General features: G+C 41.9%; 1 protein-coding gene across 1 annotated transcript in view; it reads left to right on the plus strand.

The window, feature by feature from the left end:
* Positions 1–10050: 10050 nt before the first annotated feature.
* Positions 10051–24465, plus strand: part of ST6GALNAC3 (ST6 N-acetylgalactosaminide alpha-2,6-sialyltransferase 3) — a 273659-nt gene continuing 259244 nt past the window's right edge. The window contains exons 1-2 of the transcript XR_014158199.1: positions 10051–10972; positions 11609–11738. The gene's annotated coding sequence lies outside the window, so the exon portion shown is untranslated. The remainder of the gene's footprint in view (positions 10973–11608; positions 11739–24465) is intronic.

The raw sequence follows: 24465 nt of genomic DNA on the forward strand, positions 1-24465 counted from the left end.
TGAATCCACGTAACGGGGTGATCTCCCATTGTTGTGTCCCAGCTTCTGCCAACCCAGCAGATCAAAAGCACACCAGTGCAAGTAGATGAATAGGTACTGCTGCGGCGGGAAGGTAAACGGCGTTTCCGTGCACTCTAGCTTCTGTCACGGTGTTCTGTTGTACCAGAAGTGATGTAGTCATGCTCGCCACATGACCTTGAAAGCTGTCTGTCGACAAACGCCCACTCTCTTGGCCTGAAGCAAGATAAGTGCTGCATCCCATGGTTTTCTTTCAGTGGACTTAACCATCTGGGGGTCCTTTACCTTTACCTTTTATACCAGAAGAGCCATTGTGCTATATTACATAACCCCCTCCAGCCTGGTGGATCTGGAGTTTGCTTGCACAGTATGTCAATAAATCTAAATAGGATTACCCAACCTTTTGTCAATCACAGTAAAATATTTAAGCAATGCATCCATTTTAGTTATTATGGATGCAAATATTTATTACTTGTTATTACTAGTTTAATTTTGATATTGAGGACAGAGAGATTCTAACAGATGGATTTGACTACATTCTTTTGAACACATTGATTAGATGAGTATTCTCTTCACTTCTATAAACATGAGGAAAGCAATTAAATGTAATATTTACCATTAGCTCCATATTTGTGGTAATTAAATCTACTTGTTACAATTCATTCTTGACAATCATGTGAACGTAACATTTGGCAATGCCATTTTCCCTAAGAATAAAAATTGCTTCTTGATTTGATGGGCCCTAAATAATACAGTGCATATATCTTTGCCATAAGAAGCACCCTGCTGGGTCTGATCAAGGACTTATCTACTTCAGCATCCTGTTCCCCTGAATTCCCAAGCAAAATTCATTCATTCAGCATTTTTTTACACACCTTTCATTTCCACAGTGCCCCTGAGAAGCCAACAAGCAGGACAGGTGGACAGAATTGTTTTCCATTGTTCCCCAGCAACAGATATTCAGAAAATGTTACCTCTGATCCTGGAGATAGCATAGCAGTCACTGGTACCCTTATTTTCCCACTTGCTAGCATATATTTTTGTGCTTCACTTTTGACCTTAAATTTCAAGGTGACATTTTAAAAGCAATTTTTAAAATAAAGCATTATTAGCCTTTCCAACAGCTCAGGGCTGCTACAGTGATGAGGACAGGGAATAAATTTCATTGTTTCTGCATTTTAATAGGGTTGTGACCATGAATCAGATGCTTCCTAAATAGATCAAACAAATCCCTGTCTTAAGCAATGACTTGATGGGGCATTATAAGAACAAGGCAATGAAATCTAATAATGCTATCCTTCCAACTGACATTGGAACGTTCTCATTTGCTATTAAGCTGCTGTGTGATAGTGAATTGTCTTGTACTACTAAACATAAGTGATTGTGTTATTAGCATGCAGAAGGATGTAAATTGTTTAGGATTATCTTTAAAAGCCCAGAATTTCAATTGGCTCATTATCGGTCTGCTTATTTCATGCTTGCTTCTATTACAGATTAAGAGACTCTAGACAACCTGTTTTTCCCTCCTGCCCCATTTATAAACCAGTATTTATTTTCCTGGAATAGTGCAGTGTATATAAATAATGGGTTCAAGCAGAGAAAATGGAAGTGTGAGACCTACATAATAATAATAATAATAATAATAATAATAATAATAATACAGCAGAGAGAGGTTTTCCTGAGTTCCATTTGGCTGTCTCTTAATTACCGTATGTTAAGGTTAGAAGGAAGACAAAACTCCCCCCCCCCTCAAAAATATGAAATTAATATGGATTTTGGAATTTTTGTTGGCCCTATTAATATGGTATTACCCTAAAATGGATTATGGAGGTAAATCCCCCTACAAAATCCCCTAGACCTATTATCCTAGAATTTGGTGGGATTAATACACCATGGAAGGAATCCTATTTCATCCACTTGGGCCCAAAGGAGAAAATGTTATGGCCATTTTTAGACTCCAAGTGAATGCAGAACACAACACTGTTTTATGTTGAAGACCTCAGAAGCTGGAGAACAGAGCAAAGTGGAGAGTGCACTGAGCAACTCAGAAACAAACCAGAATGTTAAAAAATGCAGTTAAAAGGCAAATCTTAGGGCATGTACACACCCATAATATATAGCTCCTGTCTAGCACTTTGTATTATCCACCGCAGTGTCCTAATGAACATGCGTGGTTTAAACAGAGTATAATAATACAGACACTCTTCTGCAATGAGCTTGATTGTATGAAGGCTGCATGTTTCATGAGAGTTTCATTCAGTATATTGCATTATTACATTTAGTTCTTTCATGTCTCCCAAAATGTGGTCAGCAATGTCAAAACTGACAGTGACATCTGCCATGTGCTGGGTATATGATTCTAATGGTATGATTGGAATGGCATGTATAACCCCAGGATGCAAAAATCCACCCACAGGTATTTCATATAAAGCATTCACAATTCTCAGTCCCACTGGGAATCTGCACACACAAGCTTTCATGTGCATGACTATTCCCTTTAACAGATGGTGTATGTGTGCACATACAATGTTTCATGTTTTGCTTCTTTGTCCTAAAAAGGCAGGTGGCACAGCTATCTAAAACTTCTTGCACAAAACAAAATAGTATTTTGCCCTGAATGCCTAATACTAAAACTTGCAATATATTTTTAACGTTTACTCAAAGAAAAATAGGTTTACTTGCAATACATTTTTTTGTTTCTCAAGTGTGTGGTTAAAGCCAAAGTGTAACAGAACAGATTTCTGCATTTCATAGTCATGGATGGAAGCACATAGATACACCCAGGTATAGCACATAAAGAAAACTGGATGTTTTAATGAAATCTGACAATTTGACCTGCTCAGAGCAAGTTGTTGCCTTGTTGCTTAGAATTCTGTTTATCTCTTCAAAAGAAAATTGCCTTGACAAATGCTATCCAGGCGCTTCCTGATTACAGGGATACAATTATCCAAGGGACAAACGATTTCACTACCATCTCCTGTTACAAAAGGATTATATTACTTTTGACAGAGAATCTATTCCATGTACCTTGTGCCCAGTGAGGTCATTAAAAAATTGCAAGGTCACCAAACAATGAAAAATTGACTGTCCCAATTGCCTTTTTTATATGTTCAAGTAACACAGTATTGTCAGAAGAAATGATAATCAAATTTTAATGTCTTTGTCCTCCAAATATCTTTCAAGGCTGTCTTGCGATGTAAGAAAGGGTCAAAAGCATGTAAAGATGTAACCATGGTTTACTACTTTCATAAAGCCCTGAAAAGAATACCGGTAATCATTACTCCTAGATACTTAGTAAAGGGAGCTAGATTACTGTAAAAGAGGTTCTTTATTACTAGGTTTAGGCCATCATTCCCAAAGTGAATGCTTCTCATCCGCAACACCCAATCCCCACTGAAAAGCTGAATTGCTCTTGGAAGGGTGTGAGAAATTAGTGATTCCCCTGAATGAGCAGATATGTTCTGTTAGAAGAGCAGTTTTTAAAAAAACAAAACCCCAGGTAATTGATTTTATGTATGATTCCAAGTAATAAAGCGGCCAACTAATTCAAGCCCCTTCCTCCGTTGATCAGCTCTCTGAAACTTACTCATTTAGTGGCAGTGAATCCTATGCATACTGACTCAGAAGCAAGTCCTGCTGGGTTCAAAAGGGTTACAGGTATATAGGAGTATAGCCACAATATACATATTGCAAAAACCATGGTATGGATGGCAGAAAGATAAAGAACAGCTTCTTTTAAAATGTGTGGTGGCTATAACCTTGTTTATCTTGCGTATTGGAAAAGTCACATTTAAGTCATATTTTCATCAACTTTGGGAATACAAAATATTACAAAAACATACTAGATGCAAAACACCTTTGGAAATAAACACATTCATCATTATTGCTAAAAATCCAGATTTATCACCTTGCCAGGAGTTTTGTGTTGTTTGAAGAGCAATTCTAACTTCACTTTTATTCATCTGCTGGTTTTGGACATAATGTGAAGGGAAAATCCAACCTAAGTGTCTTTTTAATCATATCCCAAAAATTCAACACTTTCTCACGCAAATTGTGAGATCCAGTTTTCCTCTCCACAAGAAAGCCTTCCTGTGGGCTCCATCTCTGGGCTTTGGACTGAGGGTTTCTGGTTCTAGGAGTGGCTCAGCCTGTGGGACGCAGCTGGTAGCATTAGCATCCCTGCAATGCTAATGGGAGGGGTGAGGTGACTGTAAGGCACACTGGTGGGAGCATTGTGTTGGCTCCACTGGTAGAGCTGGACATTCACAAACTCAGGAATGTAGAATTGGAAGGAACCTCAAGGGTCATCTAGCCCAACCCCCTGCAATGCAAGAATCTTTTGCTCAATGTGGGGATTGAACCCATGACCCTGTGATTAAGAATCTCACGCTCTACCAACTGAGCGTAATAAGCAGCAGCTGTACTGCAACCAAGAGTGTATCCAGGGCTTTTTTCCAGCCAGAACTCTCTTGAACTGCATTCCAGCACCTCTTGACTGGGGCCTGGAAGTGTGGGGATCTGACTAGCCTCAGCAAAGCCCCCCATGAAGAGACCCTCCCTGGAGCTCGAAGGGAACATCTTCTACGGGCTCCGGAGAGGATTTCCTCACAAGCCGGAGGCAAAGTGGGGCTTTGCTGAGACGCTTCAGCCGCCCAGCTAACAGTTGACATGTGGGAAAGCCACGCCTCAGCTGAGGAAAAGCAGCCCACAGCTGCTCCGGTTCACATGAGCCAGAGAGGGCCTCATTAAGCTTTTCAGCTGAGAAAAGAAGCCGCCTTGCGCCTCAGCGGAGCAGCCTCAACAAGCCTCTGGATGGAGAAGACCTGGGAGCAGCCGTTCCATCAGACTGGCAGGGGCATCTTATTTTCGTGAGATGTAAGCCATTTTAGGAGCTTTTATGGCCAAAGAAAGGGGTACAAATGCTCTAAAGAAAGAAAGAAGGAGTCTTGGTGACGTTTGGCCTTTGGTCCTGAGCTTCCTGAGTTAGAGGATATAGGTTTGATGTCAGGGCAAGAAGACTATAAACACAAAAAGCTCTATTGTGTTATTATTAATATTATTATTATGTGGATGGCTCCACTTTCCATGTAAGATAAAGCTGTGTATTTTCATTTTAGTGTGTGTGTGTGTAGGTGTGATGGGAGGGGGAGAGAGCGAGAACACAAAATGGTGCCTCCATAGAGTCGTAATATTTCGTTTCATGCTCCATAGCTACTAAACATTAAATATCCATTACCTATCCATGTGCCAGAAATTCCTCGGGACAACGTATCTGATTGACTCTATTTGTTGCACTGAGCTGGCAATTTGCACCGAGCTAATATATAAAATCCAGCTTGCTCCCGACTATCCCTGCGCACCAGATGTTTTCCATTAATAAGGCCCCCAGCTACCTCCTGCAGCAGAATGTTGCTTGTCTGCCTGTCACCGAGCTCCTTCATGGCTTTCCAGAGAGTACGGCACGCACCTAGAGCCGTGCAGATGCGTGGGTAAGACAAGTAAAAGGGAAATGCCGGGAGTGTAGAATAAATGCTGCATGCCATGCACATTTTTTTGACAGAAGCAATTGAGGGAATTTGGAATTATCGAGTTTTTGGAAAAGCCTTTCGGCAGAAACTATGGTCAGGGCCAAAGAATTGCCACACTGAGTTATAGCACTGAATTTGAGACCTTTTTCTTGAGTGGCACTGTTTTGATTACTCTGGGCAGCAGGGGTTACAGTCCCTGGTAATGCACCTGGCTCCTGATCATCCATGACCGGTATAACAATGGTCAAATCCTTCCCATGGTTCCTGGTTCCTGGTTCCTGGACACATGATGCTGGATTGTTCGTGGGACAGCAGTTCAGGGTGTTCGTTCCAAATGGGTGATACTGTTGAATGATTTCATTGTGCCAGCTCCACCCATCACACCACCTACCAAATAACCCAAAGTCCAACCAGTGTGACTGATGCTCTTCCAAGTGCCTGTCAACCTCCCCATGTTTGCAGTCACAGACAGCGGGGGGTGGGGATGTGATTTCTAAAAGGAAGTTTTCAGCAATTTCTTTGAAGTTTCATAGCTCAAATATAGCAGTACTTCTCCTGTTTCCAGCTCCCCACTTGTTGCATGGCCGGCTCGAAAAAAGCATTTTTCTACAAAGAACTATGTACTTGCAATAGAAATATTAGTTTATTTCATGCTGAAAAATTAGAAGCCATACATGGTGCACACCTAACTTTCATTGCAGAAGGGGTCAGAAAGACTGGTCTCTTTGTGCTATTGAACTCGGGCAATGTTGTTGAATTGCTGACTTCCTTTACCAAAGCTGTAATCGCCAGCAGCCAGACAGTTCTTAATTCACATCACACACTGGGACTTGGGATCTCATCTAATCAGGACTCTGCAATATACTGTCATATTTATGGCCACTGAGCAAAAAAACGATTCAAGGTAAAATTCTTTATGACATTTAAGCAGGTATGGAAATAGCTAAGTAAGGCTGGCAAAATAATGTTCATGTCCAACTGTCCAGTCATAAAAATGCATATATATTGGACCAGACTTATTTTGTTTGTGTCTGTTTGTTTGTATGTGTTCCACCTGTCTGAGCAGAATGCCTTTCCAATCTCTCCTTAAAATGTTGTTTAAGCATGTTAATGGATCTCATACGTTTTCTCTCCCAGTTTGCCTTTATAAAGTGCTGGTCTGTACTCTTCCATGGTGGGGACAGGAAAGAGGAATAAGCATTTAATGTACTTTAAATTAGATTCTCTTTCCATCTTCTACTTAATGATAATTATACTTTCCTATTATTTTACTTCTTTCCTACTCTAACTTTGGCTTCAAACATATTTAATTCCAAGTGCTTGACTTCTAAAACTGCTGAGCACCTATCATTGACTAATGGTATAAATTGTTATCATTGCTGGCAATTTTATAGGGTAGTCTCCAAGGTTTCACATATGGAAATATTATAGACTCCCTTAGGGTATCCTTGGGTTAATTATATACTCTACGTTAAATGAAAAAATGAATGGCCCTACAGTGTGTTATCATTGCTGTTGCAGTATATGAAATGGCAGGCTGTCTACCCAGAAGTAAGGCTCATTCAGTTCAATGGGCCTTACTCCCAGATAATTAGATATAGGATCCCAGCCTTAATGTTCATGCGTGTGAAATTAAACTTGAGCAGAATCAGGATTAATTCCTTCCCCACCCTTCAATCAGAAATTTAATTCTGAAAGCCCTGGGGAACTGAGTGCAGAATGACATTTTAAATAATTAATATGGACAGGTTTTTTACAAGGTATCACTAAATAGCAAAAATGAGGATGGTAGGTAGGTGTCAGGAATGGTTATCAGAAGGTAAGGACAGCAGTCAAGGGAAACTGGAGCATAACTCATAGCATAGGAATGGGAAATCTGTGGCCCTTCAGATGTTCCTGGACTGCTATCATCCTTGACCGTTGGCTTATGCTGACTCCATCTGATGTGAGTGCAGCCAAATCTGGAGATTCATGGGTCTCCCACCACTGCAGAAACATAGGCCTTCTATGGCTAATGGCACCAGCAGATCTGTCTGAATTCATGATGCAAGAGCCCTGCACTCTGATGAGCAAGAGTACCATTACAGCAGTACAGGTGACCTTGCAGTTCTGAACAACACATAAGCATAAGTATAGCTGATGAAAGAGATGACATGTCTTTACTTCAAGGTCCTATTCTAAAACAAGAATTCAGGAAGGCACATAAGATCAGGCAAATTGTACTTTCAAGCACCAGGTGAATTTCTTGCAGTCATGCATTGATGAACTGACTCCTGGGCTGAATGCTAGCCCCCACCCTTTCTGGCTCAAAATAGTTCAACCCAGATGGTAGATGCTTCCAAAATCACTCTAGCAGGGGCAGTAGGTACTGTTTCGCTGCTTGAGGAGAAACAGGTAGTGGTGCTCTGCCCTGCCACTGCTACCTGCCCCGCCTATGCCACCAGCAGGGAAGATTTCCGATGCAATCTCTTTGATTTCCACCTGTGATTTCTGTGAGATCTCACAAAAAATTGCCAGAAATCAAGGTTGATGCTGGTGCTGCATCTCCAGGGGCAGTGGAGGCAATGGGGTGGGTGGTGGCTCTGGGGTTTCTTCAGCCTGAGGCAGCAGCTTAATCCCACCTAAGGGTTGGGCCAGCACAGTCTTCTAGCCTAAACTAGTAACAGAAGTCATGTCAGGCTGTGAGAAAGATGGAATGTGAAAAGGAGTGTGTCAGAAATAAACTATAGGGAGTAGACAGCCTTGTGAAAGGCTCTGGAAGCCTTGGGATGTTGGTAGGTCCTACTGAGCTCTGGTCTCCCAGAATGAACTGAAGAAGGATTTCTGCAAGACATATACCCTTCATGCTAGTGAACTACTGTCAGTAAGAAACATCTCAGTTTGACACCCATTGTTATATTGTAGCTGAGAGCAATTACTATTCATTTCCCCACCCTAAATTCAAAATTCTTTCTAGATTGACATTTGTGATAGTTCCTCCCTGAAATGATCTACTTAGTGCTATGGGACACACAGACAGGCACAGAAACTCAAGGTCTTCCCTGTCTCCCAAATCATAAGACTAGTTAAATTTGACATTTGGGGTTTTCTTTCTCCAGATTTATGATCCCTGGATGGCTTCTCTTTAGCCTTCTCATGTTACATTTGTCATTGTTTGAAAACATTTCTGGTTGAAATCCCCTTTTATGTCCTGCAGTGTCCTCTAGTTCAGGGTCATAACTAAGTCCAAGAGATGTGAGCAAGCACAAATGAAAGCAATATATCTACCAGAGTATTAATGATTGCCTAACTGGCATGCACAAATACTAGTTTTGTTACAAATCTTACAGTCCAATTAATGTGCAAGTTTCACCAGAGCAGAAAGAGGGCACTAGAGTCCTCTGTGAACATCTGTGCAGTTTCTAATGTCTTTGCAACTGCCAGGAGAACACATAAAAGCAAACATTATTTTACTCTCTTTTTTGTACTGTATTGCTTCTGCCTTAAGGATACTTAGCACAAGACCAATTCCTTCCTTTTCAGAAATGACATAAATTAGCTCAGCATATTTTAGCAGATGAACGTGTGTCCATTTTAATGCAACAAGTTACCCCCATGTAGAAAGCATTTCCTTATGTGACATAGAAGCAAACTGGGAGCAGATTAAAAGATCTGTTGATCCATTTTGAGGGAGAATTGAATTCTTTTCTTGGAATGCTTTTTGGGAGACTGAAGCATTCCTTATGTTTATCCAAGGCAGTTTATAGTGTAAGCTCAGATGGTGATCCCTGTGATCTCTTGTTAACCTGTAGAATTTGCAACTCCATCCACATGTAGTATGAGCTAAAAGTAAAAGGAGATTTGAAGCCATAAATTCTTGCCACCATAAGACATTCTGGGGATGGGACATGGATGCGAGTAACAACCTGATATTCCATGTCTTCACAGCAATGTAAAAGCAATTAATCCTTCAAGGAGAACTGTGTGAGTAAATAGACAGTTCATTTAACTTGCTGGTTTTTAAAAACTATCCCTCTTTTATTAGGAGGGAACTTAAAATGCAGGGTTAAATGCCATATTGAGTGCACTTGAAACTATGGCTTAAACATACAGAAAACAAAGCTCAATTAACTACTGTGTTTTCTTTTACGTAATATTTAATTCTTTTTCCATATAGAAAATTACATATGTTGCTTGACAAATAACTTTTTATATAGACTAGAAATGGTTTCTATTCTTCTAAATTTGTATATTTTATCAGTGCTGTAAAATTTGCCATGTTCTCATACTGCTGACTGTGGTGAGTTGGGGAACAATACCTCAGCTTGGTGTTTGGGAATGGACAAGGCAAACAGCAGAGGTGGATTTAGGGCTGTGTGACTGGTTCTGCTGCATTGGGTGCTGAGCCTAGGGGATGCCACAGAACACTGCAACTACCTGTAGTAAATTGAGCAGAATGGAAGACGAGAGGCAGGGGGTGCCAAATTTTGGCCTCGCAAAGGGTGCCACAGAAATTTCAAAGACCAAAGTCTGCCTCTGCAGACAGGATATCCTTTGTAGAAAATATTCAGGGCTGTAGTTTGAAATACACTTTGTGGTACTAGAAGGAGAAGGGTAAGATGCTTTCAGCATCATATTTGCAATTTGCAGCTTTACAGGCAAATTGCTGGGTGATTGATGGTTGAAAGGCAGTTGTCCTAGTGGCCCCAGGCAAGGGCTAGGCAAGGATGCAAAACCAAATAACAGACCAGGAGACAGAAATAGGTTGAAACTGGCCACAGCTTCATTAACTGCACTGGAGACAGATTGTTATGCTAGGGTGTTTCATTCTGACTCAGTGGGAGAATTTTTGAATTCGTGGATCTGAACAGTGTTTCCTGTTCCATGCAAGATCCATAACTGCTTTCAAACTGCTTTTGTGATATCTAAAAACACTCTTGCTGCCCTTAAAGCTGAGAATACATGTCTTCTATAATATATGGCAGGGGTTTGCTATGGAAAACTGCATACAGATCATTGCTTTCACATTTGAGCTGATTCTGAGGCTAACAAAATATAACAGCTTAGAAGCATGTTGGACTCCTTCATTTTCTCATGAAGCAACAGACAGCTCAAGGTTACCTGCAAGGTCTGAATACCGTATATAGTTCTGCCTGAAACTGGTTCAGCTCACTGCTGTCGAATTGAGTTTCCAAGCTTCCAGTCTAAAATGAAGTTAACAATGAAATATTGAATATGTTCCCTGAGGTCACCATGGCGAACTAGAGATGAACTTCTGTACCAGACAAATCTTCAAGACTGCAGGAGACTGAAGAATTATGCTGACAGAATTGTATTTGAGGATTCAAAGTGCAAAAATGAGGCCTGTGTCCCAAATCCCAAAGAGAAATTGGGCTATAGTGGCAGAAGGAGTCTCAACAAGGAAACGTTAAGCCTTTACATAAATGGTAGGATTTTGTAGTCTCCTCTCAGCACTATAAAACATGTGCAAGGTTGGGGCTGCCAGAGATTCCAAGACAGCTGCTTTTCCCCTAGACACATTTGTGGTTTCTTTTATTATTAGGTACTTAATCTAAGCAGCTTGCCTCACTCTGAATAATGGTCCAGATGTTAGCATCTTCCTTCCAAATAGCAACTAGAACTTTTCGTCTCCAGAGATGGTCCAAATAGTATTTTGTTCTGGAACTAGGCACTCCTTTTAATGCTTTGCCCATTTTTTTTCTATTGAAATGAGCGTCTCCTTGGCAGTTTTTGAAATATGATTGTGTGCAAGAGCACTTCTAAAGCTTGGCTCCTAATTTGTGCGGTTTCTGTATTCTTGTTCTGACTTAGATGGATCTTGCTAATATATCCCCCATGAATGAGTTGGTTTGGCACTGTAAAGGGGGAGTCCCTCAATGGATTATTATCATGAACTTGATAATATTTCTGGGCTCTTATCACTCTGCATAAGGTCATTTTATTTTATGTAAATGCATGCCTAAATTTACATGTGATTAATTAGCAAGGGGGTGGGGACCCCCCTTTTTGTATATCTGGCATTGTATATGTTATAATTTGTTATCCTTGGATTATACTTGCAGGTCTAGGCCCTCCATACAGCCACTTGCTGCGGTTGTTCCCCCATTTTGGGACTGAAAATATTTGCAACGGAGCATCTCTGAAGTGTCCAGCACCTCTGCAAACCACTTGGATTGACTACAAAGTTTGCAAGTAAAAAATGTTTTTTTTTATTTTACTCTCTGTAAATAGTCACGGGGACTGTTGCCTTGTTAATCTTTTAAACGAATTACTTATGCATTTAGCTCTTTAGGAGCATTTGCTGTATTCTACGTACATAATTACATATGTACATACGTACATACAGTTTCAATTAAAGAAAATTGGCTTACCAGTATTTGCCCATTTTAATCCCTCCTAAGGCCCATAGGACCCAAACAGGCAGAGGCTGTGTTTCTCAGGAGCGCTTAGCTGGCTGTCACACCCAGGCACAAAAAGATGCTCCACAGGTTCTGGAGGAAAACCTGAATTGACTTGAGCTCCAGTTCCACTGACATATTAAGGCTGCAATCCTAAATACACTTATTAGGCAGTAAGCCGCAATGAAGTAAATATGCTGAGGATTGCACTGTGAGTGGGTATAAAGCAAGAACAAACAAAGGGCAGAGCTCTTAAAACAAAATATCCAAGGGCATAACCTGCCAAGGCTTTTGAAGAGGAAAATGGGTATGGGTGAGTGTAAAGCAGCAACTTTCCCAGGGTCCAAGTCAGGCCCAACAAAATGTTTAAAACACAGTTAAAATACTGCTAAAACACAAACGTCTTATAGACGAGCACAAGCAGAGTCAACATTGAAAAACAAAATATTACAGCAGTAAATGAGTTATCTAAGAGAAGCTTAAAAAGTTGATTTATAAAGAAAGGTCCCAAAATCCTGGAGGGCAGAATTTAACCAAGCCTCTTTAGGGAAGACATTCCAGAGTACAGGCAGCATTTCAGAGGCTTTTGTTTTGTGTTTCTGCCAATCTAATATTCTGGCTGGAGGAATCATTCCCATTTGAACATTCCATTCCCTCCATGCTTATGCCATATACATCACAGGTGCCCTGTTCCATTGAAGTGAATGAAATGGAATGGAATGTATATGCATGAGAGACAGAGAATATGGAAGAGGGAGGGGTAGAGGGAGAAAATATGGCAATGGTACATTGTATGAGGATTGGGGCCCCTGCATCCACCCCCCTACTGGCAAGAACTGCTGCTTATGTACATATATTAACTTAGTCCAGCTTATATCACAGGGCTGTTGCAAAGATATAAAGTGGGAAGGGAGGATAATGTACGCAGTCTCAAATTCCTGGAAGAAAAAGTAATATACAAATATTCAACCACAAATACAGATGATGTAAAAAAAAAAATAAGCATGCAGAAAGCCAGAAAACCAACCCCCTTGCTTTAACTGTGACAGTTCATAGTCCTGATTTCTTCTGTTCTGGGAGGTACCCCCCCCCCATCCTGAATCCCAGCATTTCTTCCTCTGGTTTCTTAGCAACAGTGATTGATTAAACGACCTTAGCAACAGCAGATTCTTAGAAGCTTGCCTCCACGTTTTGCTTTCTAGATGCCTCCATGTTTAGATTTCTTGCTGACTTCCTTTTTACAAAATGAGAACCAAGAGTCTGGGTCCACCGCTGGCTTGGGCATGGTCTATGAACTCCTTATGCTCACTTGTTGGCATCCCTGTGACTGAAAAAGACTAGAGTCATTTTCAAGTTTGTTAAAGAGGCTGCAGCTATGCATGTAATTTATAAAATTGGTATAATAGCTGGTAAACCAATTCTAATGTAAGTTGTGGCTGTCACCTCATTCAGATTCTGTTGCTCTTGGCTTCAAATGTTGGCAGATTTTATGAGCCATGGACATAAAATACCCCTAATGCGTTAGTTCTAGAATTAATTTAGCAAGCATGTGTACTGCAGGAAATCTTCTTACTGGTTTTGCCAGAACAAAAGTTTTGTTGTGTCTTCTAATGATCTTTTACTGTGTTGGGGCTGCCTTGGGATAAATTATGACACCGGAATACCATAGGAGGGCTGTAAAAGAAACGAACATTTGCTTATAAATTATTGTTTTTGGAGAGTGCACATGAAAAATACATACTTGGTGAAAGGCTGTTTTACTGCCTCCCAGAAATTGTGTGAATTATGGACAGATATAATATACAACAGCAGTAGCCAGCGTGAAATCCTACCATGCTTGCTTCTTAACCACCATGCTCATTCGTTTGTGAACAAATACAGCCAACAATACAGATGTGATAAGGATTGCTGAAACTCCAAATTGCTTGTAGCTAACAAGAGTTGCTTACTGGGGGAGGGGGTCATCCCAGCAGGGTGACCATTATGTGATGTCTGGGTGTGTGCGTTGATTGGAAAATAAGATTCTTGTTTGGGATGTAAACTGGGGAGAGAAAAGACCATGGTTGGAATTGACTAAAGTGTTGGATTGAACCAAAATCACCACTATCTGCATAATAAACGCAGGGAGTCCAGTGGCTTAAAAAGCACGTCACACCATTACTTTGCAGCATGGTTGCTGCTTGAAAAGAGAAAGGTCTGGGGGTTGTCCCACATGGGAAGCTATTTGTGTGTAGTGACTATTCATAGTTTTCTGACGTTATTGGGACTAAAAAAAACCCCACATTCTAGAGAATATACACAAAATGATACAAGAATGACAACAACTTTAAAAGGGTATAAAATGCATGTTATGGTATGTATACACACACATAAACAAACAGATATATATGCACAGACACATTCAATGATAATGATTTACTTTTTTAAAAGAAATATTGCAATAAATAAATGGATTCTTATCCAAATCCCAGAAGGGTATAAAACTGTGTCAAAAAGAAAATAAAAACTGGGGGGAAATTAGTTAAAAGGTTTTATGTGGTTGTTGTTTTTTAAATTAATTCCTTTCTCACTCAGATACTGTTGCTATTGTAAGTGGCAATTCTCTGGGGACAAACAAACCCTCTAAGTGCTTTGTAGAGGTGGTTTCTAAGTGCTTTGTAGAGGTGTTCAAAAAGAAAGAGAGCAATATAAAAACTACCGTATGTAGGTCTGTGGGTCTGGGTGAAGGACAGGCAACATTCAACTCTCCATATAAAAGATGGGGAAATGATGGAGAGAAGAGACCCAGGTGAGATCTGGGAGGAAATTCTACCACAAGTGAGAAGTCTGCTGAGTACCATCCAAAACATGTAAATTAATTCTGGTGAGCTTATGTGGAATGCCCTGATATGTGCGTTTCAGGGAAGCTTTGACTCAACAGGAAGTGTTAGGCAAGCTACTCTACTGAGGTTTGCAGAGAAATTAGGCCTTTCGTTGGGGGAGGATGGTCGTTTTGGTGGTTACTGTGGAGGGCTGGGTATCTTTTATTAAACTGTTGCAAACTAACTTCTCCTGAGAAGGGCTTAATTAGATCAGGTGTGGAAAGCAGGAAAGAATTGGGCAAGTAATGGATTGTGGGTCTAAACCACAGAGCCTAGGGCTTGCCAATCCGAAGGCCGGTGGTTCGAATCCCTGCGATGGGGTGAGCTCCCATTGCTCGGTTCCTGCTTCTGCCCACCTAGCAGTTTGAAAGCACGTCAAAGTGCAAGTAGATAAATAGGTTCTACTCCGGCGGGAAGGTAAACGGCATTTCTGTGTGCTGCTCTGGTTCACCAGAAGCAGATTAGTCATGCTGGCCGCATGACCCAGAAGCTGTCTGCAGACAAACACCGGCTCCCTTGGCCTATAGAGCAAGATGAGCACACAACCCCAGAGTCATCCAAGACTGAACCTAACGGTCAGGTGTACCTTTACCTTTACTTTTAAGGTATCATGTGTAGAGGGAAGCTTGGCATGAGTGGGGAGGGTGAGTTATGTGATGTTCCTATTTAGAGGCCTCATAGAACTAACATAATCAGATTTTCAGTGCTATGCTGAGTGCTGTTTGATATCTGCATGGTGCCATAAATGTGTGGTATCCCACCCTACTCTGTTTCTGCTTTTCATCTGTATTCAGATGTTGTGGTTGGTGTGCTAGACAGGTGCCTGACAGTGGTAAAGGACATGATGAAAGCCAATAACTTGAAGCTTATTTCCCAACAAGCTGTGTGTGGGTGATTCCTCTATCTGGATAAGTGGGGTTCAGCCAGTTTTGGAGGGGGAAGAATCAGTTTCAGAGTGTGGCAGCACCTATGTATCAACTTATTTTGTTATCTACAGTGGTGCCTCGCAAGACGAAATTAATTCGTTCCGCAAGTTTTTTCTTCTTGCGAGTTTTTCGTCTTGCGAAGCACGGTTTCCCATAGGAATGCATTGAAAATCAATCAATGCGTTCCTATGGAAACCGCCTTCAGACCAGGTCCGCGGACAGTCTGTCCCCGACCTCGTCTGAAGGCTGGGGGGGGGGGGGGACAAGGGCTTTTCTTCCCACCGCCAGCCTTCAGAAGGCTGTTCTGAAGGCTGGCGGTGGGAAGAAAAGCCCTTCTCCCCACCTCCCGCCCCGCAAGCTCCGGGGACAGGAGGGCTTTGCTGCCGGCCGCCAGCATTTTAAAAGCCCCTGGGACAGCGGAGGTCTTCTGAAGGCAGGCGGTGGGCGAAAGTCTATGCTCCCCCCCGCCTGCCTTCAAAAGCCGTCCGGGATAGCGGAGAAACGCGCTGCGCTTCTCCGCTATCTCGGGAAGGCAGGCGGGGGGAGCAAAGACTTTTGCCCCCCGCCGGCCTTCAGAAGAGGTCCAGGACCTCTTCTGAAGGCCAGCGGTGGGCAAAAGTCTTTGCTCCCAACGGCCAGCATTTTAAAAGCGGTCCGGGATAGTGGGAAAGCGACGGCCAGCATTTTAAAAGCGGTCCTGGATAGCGGGAAAGCGCAGCGCTTCCCTGCTGTCCCGGATCGCTTTAAAAATGCTAGCGGTGGGGAGCAAAGCCTTTCGGCCCCCGCCGGCCTTCCTGGACCTCTTCTGAAGGCCGGAGGGGGGCGAAAGGCTTTGCTCCCCACTGCCAGCATTTAAAAGAGGTCCCCGGAGATTTCCCTATGGGCTTTCTTCTTGCAAAGCAAGCCCATAGGGAAATTCGTCTTGCGGAACGACTCAAAAACGGAAAACTCTTTCGTCTTGCGAGTTTTTCGTTTTGCGAGGCGTTCGTCTTGCGAGGCACCACTGTATATAGGTATATTTAATATAAGCTGAATCCTGGGGTTCAGTGTTTGGCACAGTTTAACTCCCCAAACCTTTATTAAGCAGACAACGATAAAACTCCTATATAGAAGCTAAAAACAGTGAGCCTGGATAAGAGGGTAGGAACTAAAATGTAGACAAGTCAGGGCCGAAAGCCTGAAGAAAAGTGCCGCAGCTGTGAACTAAGATGGGCCAAGGGCGTATCAACTCCAGAGAGTCCTTGAAAGCGAAGAGGGAGTCTCAAACTGTCAAAGCTAAATCTGATCAGGAAGGCTACACTCCTGCTCTGTCATGTGAGGAGAGAAATCCCATGTGGCGAATTCCAGCGGGGAAACCACAAAACCCAAAATGCGGAACTTCAATCTCACTTTAGTTGTTGAGGAGAAAAATGTATTCTCCTTTGAGTCCAACTTTCTTTCATTACCGCTTGGGAGTCAAAAGACCCAGAGAGGAAGGAAAGGGAAAACAAGTCTTCCGTGTGGCAGTTGTCACCACATGACAAGCTATTTGAGTGCAGCAGTATATTACCATTCAAATCAGGCAGCTTTCTCCATTATGCTGCAGGCCACCTTCCTTTCCGCTAAAGTCTGAAATGGAGACAGAGGCAGACAACTAGGAAAGTCCTTAGTTCAGTTGTAGTGTCCATTCAGACACTCACAGGCTCAGTATTGCTGGTTAAAGAAAGATCATGAGCACTAGAAAAATGTTTTTATTTACCTGAGGACACAAAAAGACTTTACCAACCAAAGAAAGAAAATCTGATTAGTTGGACTAATGGTCTCAGTATATGGCAGCATCATACATTTGTTTATAAATATTAGTTTTGGAGAATTACAGGTGGCTTGAGAGAAGTACCACACCTTCTCTCTCTGTAGACTCCACATTTGCCTCTGCATGTTTTGAAACAAATTTCCCAAAACTTGCAAACCCCATTCACCAGAGGCAAAAGCAAAATTCATTTGCACATCACAAGCAGGCAGTCCTTTTTTCAAGCTGCCTTCTGCTCAAAGAAAAAAGAAGAAACTATTTTCTGTCTTTGGACTTAGTTGAGTCACAACAGCGCCTACGAACAGCTTTTTTCTTCTGTCACCAGCACGAGTGAAGAGCCTTCTAGAAATGCACAGAGAGACTAACACCTGATTTTCATGCTCCTCTTCTTACTGGTAGTTTCCTTTTGCTCTGGTTACATGAATTCATCCATTGTGCTCTTTTCATTAAGATGAAAGTAGAAATTACATAGCACCAAGGCATGAAATCACAGAATCCAGATATTCAATCATGGATGGGGTGCTGGTTCTATGAAAGGAGTTTGGGAAAGCCATTACAAACTAAGTTTCAAAACACCATTCAGTTGCTTCTACAGTATAAAGAAGGGACGCGGGTGGCGCTGTGGTCTAAACCACTGAGCCTCTTGGGCTTGCTGATCAGAAGGTCAGCAGTTCGAATCCTTGTGACGGGGAGAGCTCCTGTTGCTCGGTCCCTGCTCCTGCCAACCTAGCAGTTTGAAAGCATGCCAAAAAGTGCAAGTAGATAAATAAGTACTGCTTCGGCAGGAAGGTAAATGGTGTTTCCATGCGCTGCTCTGGTTTCGGTGTTCCGTTGCTGTGGAAGTGGCTTAGTCATGCTGGCCACATGACCTGGAAAAACTGTCTGCAGACAAACGCCAGCTCCCTTGGCCTGTAAAGCGAGATGAGCGCTGCAACCCCAGAGTCATCTGCAACTGGACTTAACGGTCAGGGGTCCTTTACAATATAAAGTGAGTGTTCAACTCACTCTCTGGGCCAAAGATTTAATCTCTCCTTGTTGCACAGCTTGGCACCTTGTGGCGGTGTCCTGCTTCTTCCATTCTTCCAGCCCCAAGCCTTACATTGTTGGCAGCAGACTACATGGAATTAGCTGAAACTTATCCTTGTAGATATTGTGGAAAATCACCAGTGCTGATCAGAAGGTGAGTGTTTCAGAGCAAAAGCTCAGAACAGAACAATAGAAGACTGTGGAATGACAAAGCTTTTACAGTTACTCCCGTGGAATAGTATAATTAATAAAACTGCAATGAGGCATTAAAATAAAAAAAACATTACCAATCTAGGCAAATGATCAGAGTTCAAAGCCATGATCTGGTTCATTTATATACTACATTGTGCACAAATACATAGTGCTCAAAGCAGTTCACACAAGACAATTTAAGTGAAATAGAACCAAAAATATAGATGAAAATAATATGCTGTCATATGCCATCGATATTCCAACAGCTACAATTTATTTGAAACATATGAAAAGTTTACTTGAGGATGAAACAGACCAACAAGACACTTGCCAGTATCCAGCATCAATAATATCAACATTATACCTCAATGACAGACTAGCCATCAAGGAGCAAAGGGTAAAATTAACAGAATCGAACTACCTTTAGCAGCCTCTAACTGCTACTTATCCTCATTTAAATCAGCTGGATAATAACAATGCACAGAGTTTGTGCTTGCAATATCCACATACGTTTAAGCTACGGTTCTGCACAATCTCTGCTGTGGAAATCTGACCCAATGCCTCGTGGTGTTGCTTAAGCTAACAAGGTGGCATGCATTTTCCCTTCAAAGAGCATCTCCAATGAGACCTTTAGTCAAAGCCACAGAACGCCCTGGGACTTGGAAGTGCCTACAAATGAAGCTGCTGTCCGGATTCAGAATGAATTAGCTGCTGTATTTCAGCAATGCCCTTATTCCCTTTTTTGTTGATGCAAATGAGGCTCCTCTGCAGTGTCTCTGGGGCTCCCGGTGAAGGATGCGACATGCTGTGTGCAGCCTTTGCTCAGTTAACCAAGGCTGAAAGGAAGCAAACTGCAGGAGACTTCAAAGTGAAACTTTTTTCCACTGAGCGGTGCCTTCTTAATTGAATGCAAGTAGTTAGTCATGAGTTAATGAAAACTTTTGAGAATCTGCCTGATTGGCATGCTCCCTAAAGGTGCTAATTACACACATTCCTAATTGAAAGGACATCTGCTGCATCCTTTTAAGGCTCTTTGAAAATGTCTAAGGGCATATCTAAACTACAGGCTTAGGCTGTGCATACAGTCCTGCATCCACTGGTTTGCGAAGCCACATGTACAATATGTTAGTCGCAATCCATGCCTTTATCCTGTTGTTTCTTATAAAATACTGCATTTGGATGCATTTCCCCCCACAAACCAGCTTCGACCCAAGTTGAGAAAAAGAACAACCTAGCTGCATTTTGAGTCAATAATGTGTGAACAGCCTCGTTTTAGTTTTATAGCAGTACAACTGTTGTGGCTTCTTCCTGCCCTTCACAAAACAAAACAAAACAAAACAAAACAAAACAAAACAAAACAAAACAAAACAAAACAAAACAAAACAAAACAACTCCAGCCAACATCCTGGGGATTATAGTTTGATGCTTAGAATTATGAGTTTCAACATGGCAATTTCCAGTAGAGAGGGGATGACTTTTAAATCAGTGTACGCTTGCAGAAAAAATACAACTGGATGCAAAAATGAAGCTAGGAAGTTGTGCAATTAGGTAGTGGGGGAAATGGTGACAATGCAACAAAGATATGCAGCCAGTATACCTGGTGAAACTTTGGTTGCCTCATGTGGCTAGATCACATGATCCCTGGCAATGTTATTTGTTTATTGAACCAGTTTCTAGTCCAGAGTCTCTCGGGTCCCAGGAACTGCATATGGCCTCTCTTCTGGCCCTTAGAGGTCTCCCCTGGTCATACATCCCTCGCTGGCCCTGCCTTGCACCCCAAGTAATTTCCCTGCCCACAATATGCCCTTCAACTCTGATAGAGCCTCTCATTTGGATGGAGGACATAGAGGGCTGTGTGTAGAAACTGCCCTACTGTGCAAAGGTTGTTCTGCTCATATTTGCCTCTGGCCCCACTGACCACTGTCATGTGACCCTCAGAAATGTAGAAAGCAAAGATCACAAAATCACAAAATTAAGATAGAATAAAGTACAGTACATCCTGTCAATATCCCAATAAAAATCCAGAATCAGTACACTGAAGCAAAACACAGAGTAATTCAATAGAAAAATCAACAGTCAGGAAATGCCCAAATTAACAAATGTATTTTTAATAGGCATCTAAAACATGTCACAGTTGGTGCTTATTGGATTGCACAGGGGAACGTGTTGCAGAGGGCTGATGCAGCTGTGGAAAAGGCCCACTTTTTAGACTAGATGGCAGTCTGCCAGCCACAGCAGACTCAAAGCAGAAGCCCAGCCCACCTACTTAATTTTCTGAGTCACAAAGAAACTAGATGACCTGATACTTGCAGCTCCATCATCCCCTGCTGGCAGCAGTAAGGAAATCTGCAGCCAATCAGCCCTAGAGGTATCAAGTGACTGGAAAAACCAACAGCCCCAGCTCTACTATGAGCCCAGGTGAGCCCCTGGACTCGGGTGGCAGATCAGGAATGGTAGCAGAGCCATTCATCCACCTGTTAGCTATCTGCAACCTACAGCCAGTCATCTGCACACTTGTCCATTGCTTCTGCCAATGTGCCTTTGCCTACCAATGTCAACAGGCTACTTCCCCAAAAATAAAGCAGGAATATGGGTATGCTTACTGACTGACCCATTCCCTCCCCTACAAGAAGTAGCCTTGGAACCCATACACTGGATTGTTTTGAGTGGTGCCATTGTGTCTGATCCTGACAAGCCCTGACACCCACCCACTGCTAAAAACATTGCTGCAGATGGTCGCTTGGTCAGCCAGCTTGGCCTTGTCTGTGCATTAAATAATAATAATGGTAGAGTTTGAATTTGACATTAGCATTCTTTCTCTTTGCTGTAAGCTTTGTGTGTGCAATGGTGTTTGTCCTGGGTAGATAATAAAAAAAAAAGCTCTGAGCAATGGAAATGAAAACAGCATTCGGTAAAGCAAATAAAAATAAAGCAGCCACATTACAGGAATGTAAATGTCACTGAAGTCACTCATGGGCCCCATGAGTCAGCTCTGAAGATTCACAGGTCTGGGCTGACATTCCTCAGGCACCGTCTCCTGGGGCTGCATTAAAACAACAACATTGCACCTTAGGATAATGCTTGTCATTTCTGTCTCCATTTGCAAATGTGATTGGACAGAAATGTGTCGGCTTTCCATCTATCAATTCCACCCTGATGCCATTCTGGTTAAATTAGATGTCAGTCTAAAGCCTGTGCAGTTTACCTTTCCAACTGGAACCCAGCTTTTCCTTGCAGAAACTATTGGCGCTGCCAATGTCCTTGTTCTGAGAGGTGGTTTGTTTGTTTGTTTGTTTGTTTTAAATGGGACAGAATTAATGGGACATCAATACAACTTGGCATGTTTTTCTTTTTAATGGGACATCAATACAACTAAGCATTTAAAAAATATATATAATAAAGAATTGTATGGCTGCCATTTTTTTCTAATGCCTGACTGTGGAATATAGCTTCATTTTCATGCGTTATTCTGAAACTGTTAAAATGGCTCTTTGTGGCAGAGTTAGAAATAACATTGCTTGGGCTACAGTTAGTCAGGCTGTGTTTGGGGTCAAACCTAATGGCAGAACTATGTTTTTGGACAATAAGAATCAGTCCCATGCTGACCTTGCTACACCTCCCCCCCCCCCACACCGTTCCTTCTCTTGCACACTCTTTTTTCCTCCCCCACATCAATTTAGCTTGCATTTTTGTCTGAACTGGGTAAATTATGATTTGGGGAAGCATAGGTCATCTACAATCCAGGACCAAAAACCCAGTTCAAACTCAGCCAAAATGTGAAATACCAAAACATGATTTGATGCAATTTCTGAACCAGCACATTGGCTTACTATACCTTTTTGTTACAGATAGGTAGCCGTGTTGGTCTGCCATGGTCAAAACAAAATAAAAAAATTCCTTCCAGTAGCACCTTAAAGACCAACTGAGTTAGTTCTAGGTATGAGCTTTCGTGTGCATGCACACGAAAGCTCATACCTAGAACTAACTCAGTTGGTCTTTAAGGTGCTACTGGAAGGAATTTTTTTATTTTGTTTTATACCTTTTTGGCTATTAATTACTTTTCTAGTGCATAATACAAAATTTCATAAAGCACAAAGAGAAGTGGAAAGGTGTTTATTGTTAGTGCAGTGGTACCTTGGGAGTTAAATGGAATCCATTCCGGAAGTCTGTTTGACTTCCAAAATGTTTGGAAACCAAGGCACAACTTCTGATTGGCTGCAGGAAGCTCCTGCATCCAATCGGAAGCCACGGAAGCTACGTCGGACATTCGGGTTCCAAAGAACGTTTGCAAACCGGAACACTCACTTCTGGGTTTGTGGTGTTTGGGAGCCAAAACATTCAAGTTGCAAGGCGTTCATCAACCAAGGTGTGACTGCATTCAACTAGAACTATAATCCTATACTCATTTACCAGAGAGTAAGTCCCACTGAAAGCAATGTTGCTTACTTCCAAAGAGACATGCATAGGATTGCACTGTTAAGTGAGAGGAGAGCTACTTAAATCAATGGACTTGTCCGTCACTGCTAACTGCTGCTAAGAAAATGAAAGTAATCACATAAACAAGCTACAGGATAGAGTCTTAGATCCAACCCATAAGAACTGGGGGAATGTTTAACTCTATAATTACCCATTGCTGGCTTTGTATCCTCTCTTTCCTGAAAGACTGCTGCTTTGCCACTATACATCTCTGAATTCAGGTTAGAAACACAGAAACAGCTGTGAGCAGTGAGTGTGCAAATGCACCCAAAGCCACACAGACGAGACCAGAAAGGCCTTGAAGAAATTGCCTGAAGCAAAGCTCTGTCCAACAGAATAAGTTAGGCAGTGTTATTTCAGAAATGATAGTTTTTCAGACACTTAAAGGCAGTGTGTAGGGCTATCTTTGCCTGGGGCTACACACATCTACCCCCACCCCATCCCACTATGGTTTCTGGTCAAATAGGGTCTTAAACAAAATTCTCATTTTATGATTTGTCAGGTATATATAACAGGTGAGGCCTGCAGCAAAATGTTGCAGCGTGTTCAGTGACAAGTTACATTTCCTTCCCAACGGTCAGTCTACAGCCCATGGCTACTTATTGGGCTGCTCTGTTTCGTTTGAATATTTTGCTCTCGTATGCCTTTAAAAAAGACATTTTTGTACTTCTGAAAACCCCAGGGTTTCCCCAGAGCATGCTGATACCACCTCCTTGTTTCTCAGTGGCCCCGATTTGCCTTAAATGCTGCTGGCATTCACCACCAGTAGAAGGAAACTATGGGCATCAAAATGCCTCACTGTGCTGCTAAAGTAGCCCATGTAATCGAATCACAGAATTGTTGGAAGGGACCATGAGGGTCATCTAGTCCAACCCCCTGCAGTGCAGGAAACCTTTGCCCAACATGGGGCTGAAACCCACAACCCTGAGATTATGGGTCATGCTCTACCAACTATAGGATCCTACTCAACTTTCTCTTCTGTTCAATCACTCATTCAAAAATGTTTATGCCCCTACAGTTGCTCAAAGCAGCTTACAACATAGGCTGGAAAAACATTATATAAAATATACTAAACTCAATGGCTTGGTAGGTTTGTTTATTTTTCATTAAATTTATATCCTGCCCTTCCTCCCACAGAAGCCCAGTGAAAAACAAGGAATAAAACAAAAAAGTCAGTTTTTAAAAAACACAGTTTAAAAAGCAGTTGCAATACTGATACAGAATGGGAACGATTTCAACTTGGAAGGTTTG

This window comes from Podarcis erhardii (assembly GCF_964252035.2).
Source record: "Podarcis erhardii genome assembly, chromosome: 6".
Taxonomy (NCBI): Eukaryota; Metazoa; Chordata; class Lepidosauria; order Squamata; family Lacertidae; genus Podarcis; species Podarcis erhardii.